Source organism: Augochlora pura, chromosome 7 (genome assembly GCF_028453695.1).
Source record: "Augochlora pura isolate Apur16 chromosome 7, APUR_v2.2.1, whole genome shotgun sequence".
NCBI lineage: Eukaryota > Metazoa > Arthropoda > Insecta > Hymenoptera > Halictidae > Augochlora > Augochlora pura.
Genome location: NC_135778.1, coordinates 2,490,166 through 2,503,739, shown reverse-complemented (window position 1 = coordinate 2,503,739; position 13,574 = coordinate 2,490,166). Strand labels below are relative to the sequence as shown.

The 13,574-nt window shown below is 40.5% G+C and overlaps 1 long non-coding RNA gene across 2 annotated transcripts in view; it reads left to right on the top strand.

The window, feature by feature from the left end:
* LOC144473504 (uncharacterized) overlaps nucleotides 1-13,574 on the top strand; it is a 95,862-nt gene that overhangs the window by 59,719 nt on the left and 22,569 nt on the right. The gene's annotated exons all lie outside the window — the stretch shown is intronic.

The following is a 13,574-nucleotide window of genomic DNA, read 5'->3' as shown; positions in this document are numbered from 1 at the left end:
TTGAAAAAAGGAACAAAAAGAGTAATTTGCAATAGGCGGGAAACTCATTAACCCTTAGCGGACGACAACTTTTTTTGACCAAGTGTGAGGTAGCAGGATGAGGCGATCTTCTCAGATCTGTCGTGTGTCTTGTATACAAATTATTTTCATTTGTATATAATATTAATATAATTTATATACGGTTATATGTAATTATATACAATTCTATAAATTATCTGAACATAAACACCGACTGTCGTCGTCCATATGCAAGGAAAACGTAGCGGCGGCTAGATTAGACAAAGACGTCGATACAGTAGGAATCTCCTCGGCCGACGGAATGAAATAGATGAATGGTGACAGAAAAACGTGGGGACAAGAGTACGGTAATGAAAAGTTTAGTAATCAAAGATTATTGGAAAAACGGTAAAGAGAATTCTCACCAGGGAAAAATCTTAAATGTCGTTTCTCTTATTATAGGTAAATCTATTGTATATTTTAGCGTTGTATTGTACATACTTTTAATAATAATGGAATAAAGCTCTTATTATAGAGCAACGCGTGGGCGTTTTTTTCCTCGAGAGTCAACGAAGATATTAACCACTTTATAAAGATATTATTAAGATATTAACCACTCATTATAAATATAATAAAGGATATAAAGAAAATTGTACGGCAATGGGTTAATCGAACGCGTCCGATTCCTGCGCGTCTCGGTGCGCGGCGCGTGCCGTATACGGGTCGGGAAGTAAGAGTGAACGACACGGGAGGAGAGAACGATGCGAGGGCACGGGAAAAGGGGGAGGGCGAACCGTAGGATATAGTAATCGGCGTGTGTGCAGGAGCTCAGGAGGGACCGGTCGATGCGTCCTAAATGACGCAGGACGCCCACGCGTACTGACGCATACGCGCGACGTAGTCGCTCGGCGATTCGATCTCCCTCCAAACAGAATATCGCACCTCCTAATCCATTTTCGACCCGAATACCTTAATCACTTTTTTAACACGTTGAACGCCGCGTCAGCCAAATATGGGTGACACTAATTTCTGACCAATCTTGAAAATTCAGAAATTATTATTATTATTATTCTTTATTAACGGGCTAGTAAGACCCTTTTGTGTTACATAGAGGTTGTATATATACATAGTCCGGAATACATTTAAATAATATAAATGAAAAATTATAATATAATAAGTGTTTTAATGGCTAGAGTTGCTATATTTGTAAATCGGCTCAATGAATTGCCAAAGAGGTCGATTTTTCTATTAAGTTTATTTGCTGTTCGCAATGCTCTCGTTATACAATTCCGAGATCCTAAATTGGTTTTAAAGTGATTTATGTAAATAAAAAGAAATGCATTGATATTTTCGACGTTTTTCCATCGCTCGAATTGACGCGCACCGCGTGAAAATCATTGGATACGTTTATCGCGGCCATTGCGTAAGCGCTGCCCGAGGAAGCGCACGGCGTGTTCCTGGATCGAGGGGAACGGTTTAGCGAGGGTCGTCCGCAGCTGGATTCGAACAAAGGAACGCTCGAGATTTTCCCGGCGAGTCGCGTCGAAGCGAGCAAAGACGAGTCTTCGAGGCGGGGCAGAGACGAGTCTCGAGGCGATTCGCTGCGAAAGAATTCACGCATGAAAATGCCGCGCGCGATCGCTCGGAAAAATTCCAATAACGCGCGCTCGAGATCCTGACTCGCGCCGCGCCGCGTTTCTCGGCGCCGAAGATCAAAGGCGAAATCGCGGGGCCGCCTCTCTCGTTCTGGAACCAGGCCCCTCGATGATCCACTACTCGCGTCGCGCCGCGCGGTCCTCGCGGCGAGACTGGGTCGCGAACGCGCTCCTATTCTCGGTGCCGTCGCTGGAGCGCGCGAACTTCTCCTCTCCCGTGCTACTTGTTCTCTTCGCAGCTGTTGTCCGTCTAGTTTATGAAGGATCTGACCCAGATCTAATTGAAACGGCTCGCAGATCGATGGGAACGCTACTACGTCTCTCTTGAGAACCGAGGGTGCCGCGGCCCGGCCTATCGGGCGTCGTCGCTCTGACGAACGCTGTGCCGATTCCACGGGAGATGCTGCTCGACTATTACGCGTGTCGAGTAGGTTCTGCGTCGATCGCGGGATCCAGCGCGGCGGATGCGGCACGATCTAAATTTTTCGGAACCGATGCCGGCGGTCTTTCTATTAGGATTTTTAAGCGACCGTATAAAACTGCACATCTTTTTTTCAATACCTATCGATTTAATAGGATCTTCACTTTATCATCCTTGACTTTAGGATGTCGAGGCACGGAACAACCAATCTCTCGCATAACGTTGCAATTTTCGCTATTTTGCCGATAAAAAACAATGTTAAAGTTGTAAATAATTTCTGTTCGCAGCGGAGTTGTTATTCTTGATTTTTCACGGAGCTAAACTAGTATTTGAACGTCGATTATCAACGTACACGTTCAACTTCTCGGAACGTTGATAAGGCGATTTGATTTACACAAGGCGCAGTAGATTTAACCCTTTCGCACGGAGCGTCGCAGAAATGTCTAATAATCTGAAAGCGGAAGATACCTGAGATTATTTGAAGCAACTTTTTCCTTTACAAAAATGTTCTCCGAGGCATCGTTTACGAGTTATTTACGAAAAACAATGACCAATGAGAGACGAGAGCAGCTGCCGCGTGGCGGCTGCGCAAACATCGTTCATTGGTCAGCGTTTTCCATTAATAACTCGTAAACGATGGTTTAGAGAACGTTTTTGTAAAGGAAAAAGTTGCTTGAAATGATCTCCGGAATCGCTTGATTCATGATTGCTACTTTTGGGACACCCTGTATATAACAATCATTTAATGCATCACATAAACTGATGTCGTCTGCATGGGAGACTTATTTATCGATTTACAGCGATATTCTTTTAATTCAATCGCAACTTTGTTTTTCAAAGTTATTTTAGTATATTGCAAGCATACATCGATGCTGAAATGTACTATATTATGCTATTATACGAATTAATTTATTCATCGAGTCATGTTCCCCCCGGCTGACATAAAATGCCCAGGGGTAATACTGCTATACTATGCTACTGCTATTTAATAACGGAAGCCGAAGACGGTTCGTATTCTAATCTAGCTTCTATCGGTCGAACCTAGCAGCCGATGACGCGGATTATCTTATCGTTAAATAGTTTATCTATCTTGCACACAAGGCGTGGCTGAGCGCGTGTTGCAAGCGACCACGAGGGGATCCTTTCCTGCGCAAGAGTTAATGAAAATAGAATTTTCCCGTAGAATTCACCTGCACTACTTTGTAGGTATTAGAAATAATGACGAAGAAAGTCAAGTGAATCCAACAAATTATCAACTAAATCGTTTAGAGATTCATATAGAATTTTTACGGATCGTTCGTTGCATTTTTTATAGGATTTTGATATAATTTCGCAATTTTCGCAATCGTGCGAATAAAAGTCGATTTTGAAATTTAAGATAACAATAGCGTTTCTGTAATTTTGTTTAAATGTATAATTTTGCTGTTTTATCTTTCACGCTACTTTCTTTTAATAATTGCATCGATTTATATTTATATAGGTAGTATTTAAGAAAAAAGAAATTAATTCCTCGCGATAACAATGCGCCCAGATAAAAAAAAGTAGCGACGATTCGAATGGGACACATAGTTACAGCTTTCCAGCGTTTTCGGCGGCGCAGTTTTGTCCGGTTATTGCGTTATCGTTGCATCAGATTGTGTAAAACTATTAAAAGACCTTCGCCGAAACGAAACATCGCCGCGTCTGCAACGCGTCGAAACGGTTCAGTCGGAAAGATAGTTGCACGAAAGCGCCTCTTCTTCTTCCGACTACCTTTCCAGCGAATTTATTGCGTCTTGCTCGTAAGCGGACGATTCGGTGTAAATGCATCGAACTGCATCGCAGTTACAACGAAACGTGACAACGCAAACGACGAAGCCGTACGAGCTATTAAAAAGACCGGGTGTGTTAGTGATGCAACAATGATCGAGCCACGCGAAAGTAACGAACTTCACCTACGCGATGTTTCAATATGGTGGAAATAGATCGATGAACTGTCAAGAAACAGCACTGTACACTCTTTAATATATTTCAAATATCATTTTTAAGAAATACTGATCGATCGATTTGGATTGATAGACAATTATTTCGTTAACAAAAGGAAGTAAAAATAGATCGCTGCCTATCATAGTTTCAAAAAGTGCAATAAATTCATAATATTAACATTTATATTATTTCTAAACCTAGTAATTAATCCTTTTTATTAATCGAATAATATTCCTACATAATTTCATTGTTAGAAAATAATTAGCGAGAATTACTAAAGAAATCTACGTTTCCAAATAACCATCTCCTATAGTAGTATACAATTAAATATACTTCCACGAGAACCCTGTATTACACGCTAGAAACAGCGGTTACAACAAAAAGCCATGCCCCGATAAAAGAAAAATAAAGCACAGCGCCTAAGAGGGACAAATATATCTAAAAAAGCAAAGTTAAATTTTCACCACGATTCCAGCGGAATTCGCTTCCGCGCGCCGCGCGAGACGGTTCGGCCGAATTTAAGACCGTATTCCGGATTCGTTAACCGGATGACCGGACTTGAATCGACGCCGCCGCTTGTGAATGAATTCGTTATCTGAGAAAACGGTCGCGACCCGCCTCGCCATGGCTGCGTGAATCGTATCGTGTAGGGTCAGCCTGGTCACGAGCAGGCGAGCGAAGCCGGTAGGCGACGGAAGGAGCGAGAGCGGCCCCGAGAGTCTCGACCGAAATTACACGACGCGTCGATAGCGCCTCTCGATAATATTAGGGTGTCCCATAAAGTTTCTTCCTCTCTTTTTATCACCTTTTTCCATCTCTCAGGAAGCCTCGTTATAATTCATTACTGTTACATCACTATTATATCGTTGAGATGTAATAGTAATGTTAATAGTAATATTAAAAGTAATATTAATAATAATATAATAACAGTGATATTAACCATAACGAGGCTTCCTGAGAGATGGAGTGTTAGATAAGTTCTTAGTTTTTCTTTTTGCGAAATCAGTAGACAATTTTTGTTGTTTAAGCTTAATTTATTTCGTGTTGTATACGAACTGTTCTGCTCTATTGATTTTTTCCGTCTCTCAGGAAGCCTCGTTACACCATCTTTCCAAAAAAGAGTTGAGATTTACTCGAAAAATATTCAACGAGATGCATTTTCGCTCCAAGATTTCTCATATTTATCACCATCCATAGTAACTAAACTAATTATGCAATACAGTAAAAACATCTGCTAGACGTCTAATCAACTATCTGATCCATTATCCAAATAACTGACTCTCCAAAAATACTTCGAATAATCGAGATTCTATTACATCAATCTCCATCCGTGCAATATTTTCTAAATTCAACCATGAACTATACAGAAAAATTCGCAGAAACCATTATCAAAAAATTCAAACACCATTCTTGTTTAATATTAATCTATTGCGTATATGAACCGTGAAAAAAAATATACTTATGGGACGCCCTAATATCTATCGCGTTTGAAGCGAGTTGCAGCAGCCAGCTTGGCCCGAACTCTGTCGCAAGTGCAGCTGCGCGACGGAATCAGAAGCCTCCTGGCCGTTTACCGTCGCGCTCGTAAATGATATTCGTGGCGACGGATGGAGCAGGAAACGTTTCGTAACTCGGCAATGTTTTTCGTCCTAGTTCGAGCGTGTCGCACTGGCCCGTGCGCCTTTGTTCGCAAACCAAATGTCAATATTTACGGTAATACGTTGCCACGAAATTCCAGCGTCGCCTCGTTGCTACACCGTGTTTACTTTTTTTTTTTGCGAATTCGACTCGGGACAGAGTTCGTCGTCTTGTTTCTACGTGAAATTGCTTGGGATGAATATTTCTACAAAATTGAATTAATGGCAGCCGATTCTTCTCTTAATCAAATAGTTTATTTGTAAGAGATTATTCTGTTTATTTGACTGAATAGTTGTTTGTTCTGCATACATATAAATTAAGCGAGGTGTGAGTTATAAGCGTAAATATAAATTATGATAGTAAGAAAAAGCGGAGTGTTCTAAATTAACAGGATGAATCCCATACTGTACAACGCTCTATACTGCCTATACTTTTATTATATTTTTACTGCTTGTTATTTTTACAAGGACAATATTCTCCGCGATGCAATAATTTAATCAGGGAAAAAGTAAATTGTGAAAATTGGCGAGAGAGAAATGAATCGATGAACGGATGAAAAACGTACCTTACCAACAAAAAAGTCCTTTGCCATAGAGTTTCTCCGAGATAGAGGGAAGCGTCTTCCACCGCGTCCCATAGAAATTTCGCGACCCCACGTTCGTCGCGTGGTCTCGCGTATCGTGCGCGCGTCGAGAGCGCAGAGAGAGGCCACCGCTGCGCGGACTCGGCAGGCAGTTTCGCGAACCCGCGGTTCAGTGTCGTCGGCAGAGCCAGTCAACAACAATGTGTAACCGCTAAAAATACTCTCCCTTTCCTCCCGGGTGTCCCCGTCGTCATCCACGCTGCCCGTTCATGACTTTTCTCCGTCTCCCCTTGTTTCTTTCTTCGTGTCGCCGAGCGGAGTAGTCCACCACCCCGCCTCGAATAAACCCGCGCGCTCTTTCTTTCTCGCTCTCGTTTCTCCAACTCCTTTTCTCTCTTTCTCCCTCCCGCGCTCTCATCTCTCTGTTTTGCTCCCTCTCTCTCTCGCTGTCGGCTTCTTCAGCTTTTCCTTCACGGCCGCTTCAAGTTCAAGAACTTTTTCCCCGGCCGTGAGTAAGCGTATTCTCCACCGAAACTTACCCCGACGCTCGCTTTCCACGGCGATCATCCTCGGTAAAGTCTTGTCGGGTGATCCGCGACGATCGACGACCCATCGTGTATGATCTATGGGAAAAATTTCAGAAGTTCGAACGGAGATGTCTCTGTGGAAATTCTTGTATAGTGTGAGAAATATTAATTTATAGATGTCTGCGTTTTGTATTCTATATTCCATGCTCTATGCTCAATGTTCAGTATTCAATATTTAATATCCAATATTTAACATCCAGTATTCAATATTTAATACGAATAAAAATAAAATTTAATACGAAAAATGAATAAAATCACTTAATCGATAACTTTATTTCGAACCTAGATAAAAAATGAAGTAACGTAGTAGTTACAAATTAAAAAATAAGTTAACATAGGAGTTACAAATTAAAAAATGAATTAACATAGGAGTTACAAATGAAAAAATAAATTAACATAGCAGTTACAAATTAAAAAATAAATTAACATAGCAGTTACAAATGAAAAAATAAATTAACATAGAAATTACATATTTCCCCTAAAAATCCGCCATAGAATCGAAAACCTCGCGGGACGTCGCCGCGTTCCGCGAACGTGAACGCGCCAACGTCACGGCGTTTATGCGAGCGACAATAAAGAGGTAGCTGGCAGATAAGCAAGATCATCGCGCGCGCCGACGGACGTCAGCAGAACGGCATCGCTATCAATTCCTCTCGTTTATGCGTTCCGGCTACAGTCTGATTCACCGGCGCTCCTGGCGCTGTTTCTCAGGCCAATTCGCTAACTATGCATGATGTACCTTTGTCCGCCGACGCTCTGCTTCCTTTTACTTTGCGGGCTGGTTAATACTTTTACGGTTCAACGCCGTCGCGTTTCGTCCACCGGACGGAAACCACGCTCTCAACAGTCGCATCATTGTTATAGAATCCTTCGTCGTCCCGCGAACGCGCGTGAACGAAATGGCAAGTGGATACGCGGAGAGCACGGTCGGGGCACGATGATGATGCATATTCTGAAATAGGAGAGTGACATCTTCGAGCCGCGGATCTTTCCAGAAAGCATACGTTTTCCGCGGAAATTTTGTGCCAAGCAGAAACCAAATCAAAATTTGGTTATTCTAATTTTATCAGTTTCTGATTCTGTGTTCATTTTAGCTTTTCGTTCTTCGCTGTAAAAAAATAGGTTAATAAGCCTTTTATATAAATCGATGAATAGGTAGATACACGGATAAATGGTTGAATAATTGAGTCGACAAGTAAGTGGATAAATAAAGAAATAAAGGGGCGTATAAGTGAGTAAATATCTAAATCGTGGAATAAATGGACGAATAACTGAATAAATGGTTGAATAACTTCCAAGGACAGTTTAGCTAGATCCCCGCATATACTCCGGGCGACAGAGTATACTCGTTAACCATCGGTATTATTATTTTTTTTCTGCGGCGTTGAAGCGGAACGATTATGAATGAACCGATCCAGGATCTGCGTCGCAGCCGCGGCAAGGCGGAGGATATGTCTCCGAAAGAGCTTTGTGCTCGGCTTTCAGGGGAGAGAGTACAACCTGCGTTGTCCCCCGACAATGGTAATGATAATGACGTTTGTACAAACGTAGCAGCATATTCGATAAACGCTTTTGTTGCCGAAGCCTAGGCGTCGCCCGGCGTTTAGCGAAACGCGCTCTCCCCGGGAAGTGGCAAACAAGTAAACATGATTTTAATCTTCTCGCTCCCGCCGATTCTAAACGGTTGTCAACAATTGAAATACTCTTGATTCCGTCGTGTACGACTTTGATTCATCGCGACGATATAATACGGTCTCTTTGGGCGGAATAATAACATTTGCTGGTAACTGCTGAAAAAGTTAACTTTGCTGAAAATAAAATTTTATATGTGCATTATAATAATTAATAGGGTTTTTGGGGAGGGATATTTATATTTTGGAGAGCATACTTATATGGCATAAATTATTTCTTCGATATTTGTACACCGTGTAAATTGTAATAAAAATAAGAAATTGTATTATTGACCAGCGCAATATTTTCTCAATTCGATCATAGAAACGCCATTTAATTCATAACAAGGTGGTTTCACGGTTCGGTTGGCTAAGAATTAAACTCGCGCTGAAGTTTTCCGAGGGCGGCCGTTTATCGTCTCGCGCCGGAGTTCTGCTCTTTCTAATCTGAAATTTCGTGAATCATTGCCGGTACGCGGAAATCAGCCTAATCATCCGACGTGGACGGCCTTGGCGGCGCTCTAACTATGCCGTTGCGCGTCAGTGGTATTGTGTTTCGCTGTTCTAATCCAACCGGGTCGAGACCTACCGCGAATCGCGGTTCGCGGACTCGTCGATGTTGCTGTTCAGTCGACGACAACGCTCTCGAGAAAATCGTTGAATCATTCGAATATAATAATCACCGATTGCCGCACCGTGGTTTGAAAAATTCAGCGAAATTCGATGAACAGAATCGGTATTTTCGAAAATTGGTGATTATTATATTTTGTATAGGGTCCGTGGAGCTTGAAAATTATGATGTCGATAAAATTGGAGAAATGATTTAGTTACTGTCAATATTTCCAGTTGGGTGTTTTTTATTCAATGTTCCGCGGTTAGTATTTCATTTCTGATGTACAATATTCTATATTTAATATTCAATATTCGATACTCAGTATTAAATATTCCACGTTCAATATTCAGTATTTAATATTAAATATTCCGAATTCTATATCCAATATTCAATATCTAGTATTTAGTATTCGATATTCAGTATTTTATATCCAATATTCAATACCCATTATTTAGTATTGAATATTCAGTATTCTACATCCAATATTTAATATCCAATATTCAATATCCAGTATTAAATATTTAGTCAATATCTAATATTCAATATTTAATATTCAATATTCCATATTCAATATTCAACAATCCATATACAATACTGAACTTTCAATATCAAGTCCTATGGACGAAAAAATATTTAATTATCAGTAGCAAAAAATGACTATTTTTTTAATTATTTCCATTGAAAATTTCATATCAATATCAGTAATAATTTAGAAGCTGCACCATCTCGTCACGGAATTCTCCTAATCATACCACAGTGCGCCAGTACCGAATGCACTATTAGAAATAATGATTCAAAAGGTCTCGCGATGACTGTGCCGTGCTTCTCGAAATTTCCTAGTGACTCGATAAGACTGGAACTCGATTAATAGAAGACTCTATTTCTGTTTAACGGTGATTTGTCAGCAAACGGATGAATGAAACGGCAAGTCGGAGAAAATGAATCAGTGCCGTCGGTTACGAGGCTTCGGTTCGTTGAATCACTAGTCTGGGAATTTGTTTCACATCTTCATTTCGCACAGGTGTAACACAGTATCCCGGCTCCGAGCAAGGTGCACTCCTTCGATTCGATTCGTATTCCCACACGGCCTTGGCGTGCGTTATATTATATTCGATACTCAATATTAAATATTCCACGGTCAATGTTCAATAATCAACCTCCACTATTCAATATCCAATATTCAATATTTAATATTAAATATCCCATGTGCAGTATTCAATATCCAATATTAAAAATTTAATATTAAATATTCAATGTTGAATAGTAAATATTCAATATTCGATATCCAATATTCAGTACTTAATATTAAATATTCAGTATTCTATATCGAATATTCAATATCCAGTATTTAGTATTGAATATTTGGTATTCTATATCCAATATTCAATATTCAACATTTAATATCGAGTATTTAATATCTAGTATTCAATATTTAATGCTCAATATTCGATAATCAATAGTAAATATTCCACGGTCAATGTTAAACGTTACTGACACAATTCGGCAATTGCAGCGACAAAAAGAAGGCATCAATATAGCAACGGTATCCGATCGATCAATCATGCATATTTTGCAGTTTCTCAGATAGATCCGGAAATAGCGTTAGATCTTAAAACGTACACGTATACATATATCGCAGTGATTTCTTCTATCCCACCGCGTAAACAAACGTAACCTGTTAGCAAACTTACCTGGGCAAATTATTAATAGCAAATAACCTGTCAAACTCGTGACGAAGATTCCATGTACAAACTACTAAATAAGATTTAATATTAATATAATCCACTAAATAAGATTAAATATTATTTATCTCCTATAAATCGAAATCAAATTGACTTCCTCCGTTCTCAAAGTCTAGAAACGAAACAAAATAAATACAGTGCAAGGAAGAAAAATTACCTGGCCCTATTATTGAAAATATTAAAAACATAAATGCTAATCGATGCAACATAAAAGGAGTCGTAATGTAAAGGGTTAGAGAAATGGAAATTAGGACGTGTGTCCTACATGCAACGTACGCGAATCGTATACGGAACGCGAGCGCAACGTACGAGCGACGTAAAAGTTGTAAGGTTATGTAAGAAGGCGCAACAACTAGAACGAGAAGTCGGTTCGATGACTATTTTCGAATGCCGGGTTATCGAGCGCCGGTTCGAACGTGGCGCCTCCTTAACCCCCTCGCGCTATAACAACAAAACAGATTCGTGATGTACATTTCGTGCATGATTCAACAAATAAGGCTTCTATTGAATCGAAACGAAATTTGAATGCTTTATTATCAATAAACTGGGAATGTAAGTAAAGGAAGAGAATCGAGAGACAAAGATCATTTCGTGACACCAAGGAAATTATAGACACTTTACCGACCGGTTATTCGACCGTAAATATCATTGTAGAGTAATTGAATCTGTTAACATTTTTATATTTTTATAATATTTTTATAATATTACTTTCAAGCAATATATATATTTTATTTCTGTTTCATTCATCGTGAAAGGTATCCAATATATTTATTATATAATATTATTAAATTATATAATAATACGGAAGCTTACAAAGGTAAGATAGATAGATAATAAATTATTGGTTGCCTTGGTAAAAAGTCGACTTATAGGCTACCGCTCGATAAAGTGTTCACCCCTTGCACCACGACTCCTACCACGCTACGTTGATTAACAATTATTTTTCCTTAATACTGTCCTTAATAGGACCAGATAATTTTTCTTTTCTCTATTGTCTTTATCCACTTCCGCCCCTAGACTTTAACAACAAAAGAATTTGATTCCGATTCAGAAGAAATTGATGATTCATTAATTCAGCAGATCTTGCGTGGAATTTTGATCACGAGTCTGACTCGTTATTATAGCTCAAGGATTTAAGAACGAGAAAGTAACAATCAACGTAGTTCTGAAAAAGCATCGTAGCGCAAGAGGGTTAAAGGGAACGAAGTATCGCGAGACAATCTCCGTGGATTATTATGCGGAGGCGAATCTTCGGGCAGAATCCGGTCGAATGAGGGAGGCCTGTCGGGTTGATCCGTGCCCGGACGAGTTCTTCAAAGTCGCTCTTTGCTTCGTCGTCGGCGTCGCCGTCGTCGTCGGCGTAACTCGCGGTAAGTTGGTCCGCCGGCTGGCTTAATTGCTAATTAATTCTAATTGATAATTCCCTCGATAGTGTTAGCCCGGGAAGTAATCTCAAAGCATGTTTACGCGAAAGTTCCGCCGCGCAATCGCCTCGTTTCTCTCTCTCTCTCTCTCTCTCGCTCTCTCTCATCGCTTTCTAGAGTCTCGTCAGCGCCGTCGACGCCTCCTCTCTCCTCTCTTCTCTCCCCCCTTCGCGTCGCGATTTTCTTTGAGCGCTGATTTTTCCACGGAAAATCAACGTCTAGCAGGTTTAGCTCGAAAGCTACAATGAACGGAAAAGAAGCGCAGCTCTTCGGACACCCCTAGTACGGCTCGTTAACCCTTTCGCTACTACGGGTTACTATAGTGACCGTTCATAAGGTGTCAATCAGGTCCTACGGCCCACAACAGTGGCCCTAAATAAAATACCAATGAGGTATTTTTCTTTGGAGAAAATTTTTTTCGTTTAACCCTTTGCTCTCGAAGCCATTTTAACGCTTTATCGACCGGTCGCAAAAATTTTCGTTTTCTATTTTGATTTTATTTATCTTATCAATCGCGAAAATATTTTCGTTTCTATTTTGATTTTAAATTATCTTATCAATCGCGAAAATATTTTAAAATTTATATGATAATATTGAAGCTTGTAGTACAATTTAACGCATCTATCTTAATAATAGGTAACAAATTACGGATCACACTATGACAACCGATTCACAGGCTACCAATCGGTAGAGAAAGCCGATTTATAGGCTACCGGTCGCTAAAGTGTTAACTCTAAATCTAAAATCAGTTTTCCGGCTTATTTCCATTTTGTGTGACAAAATATATTTTATACACATGAAATTATTTCTCGTGACTTGTACCGATAGTTTTACTGTCAAGAATTTCTGTAATCTAAATTTCGTTGGTATAAAAATGATTTTGGTACGTGACAGAATAATCACAGCGGTGCAAAGAGTGCAAAGGGTTAAATCGTTCAAGCCGCGCGCAGCAACGCCGCGGCCCTCCGTTGAGAGAGGAAGCACCGGGCGGCGGTGAAAGGATTAAAACGAGCCACGCTAATCGGGATCGGATCGTCGTCCCGCCCGTCGAACGCGTCTCCCACGTATTTCACCTTTATATTTCCCCGTTCGATGCCGGTTCGACGTTCAATCGTGTAATGGAGTTTAAATTGTCGCGCGTCACGCGAGCATCTCGTTCCCGCCGAACATCGCTGCGCGGCGGCCCGCCACCGCGAGGAATATCCGACGAGTGACGCACGCGCGAGACTCTCCGTCGAAAGACGTCCTCGGAACATCGACGGACTCCTCGCCCGCGAGC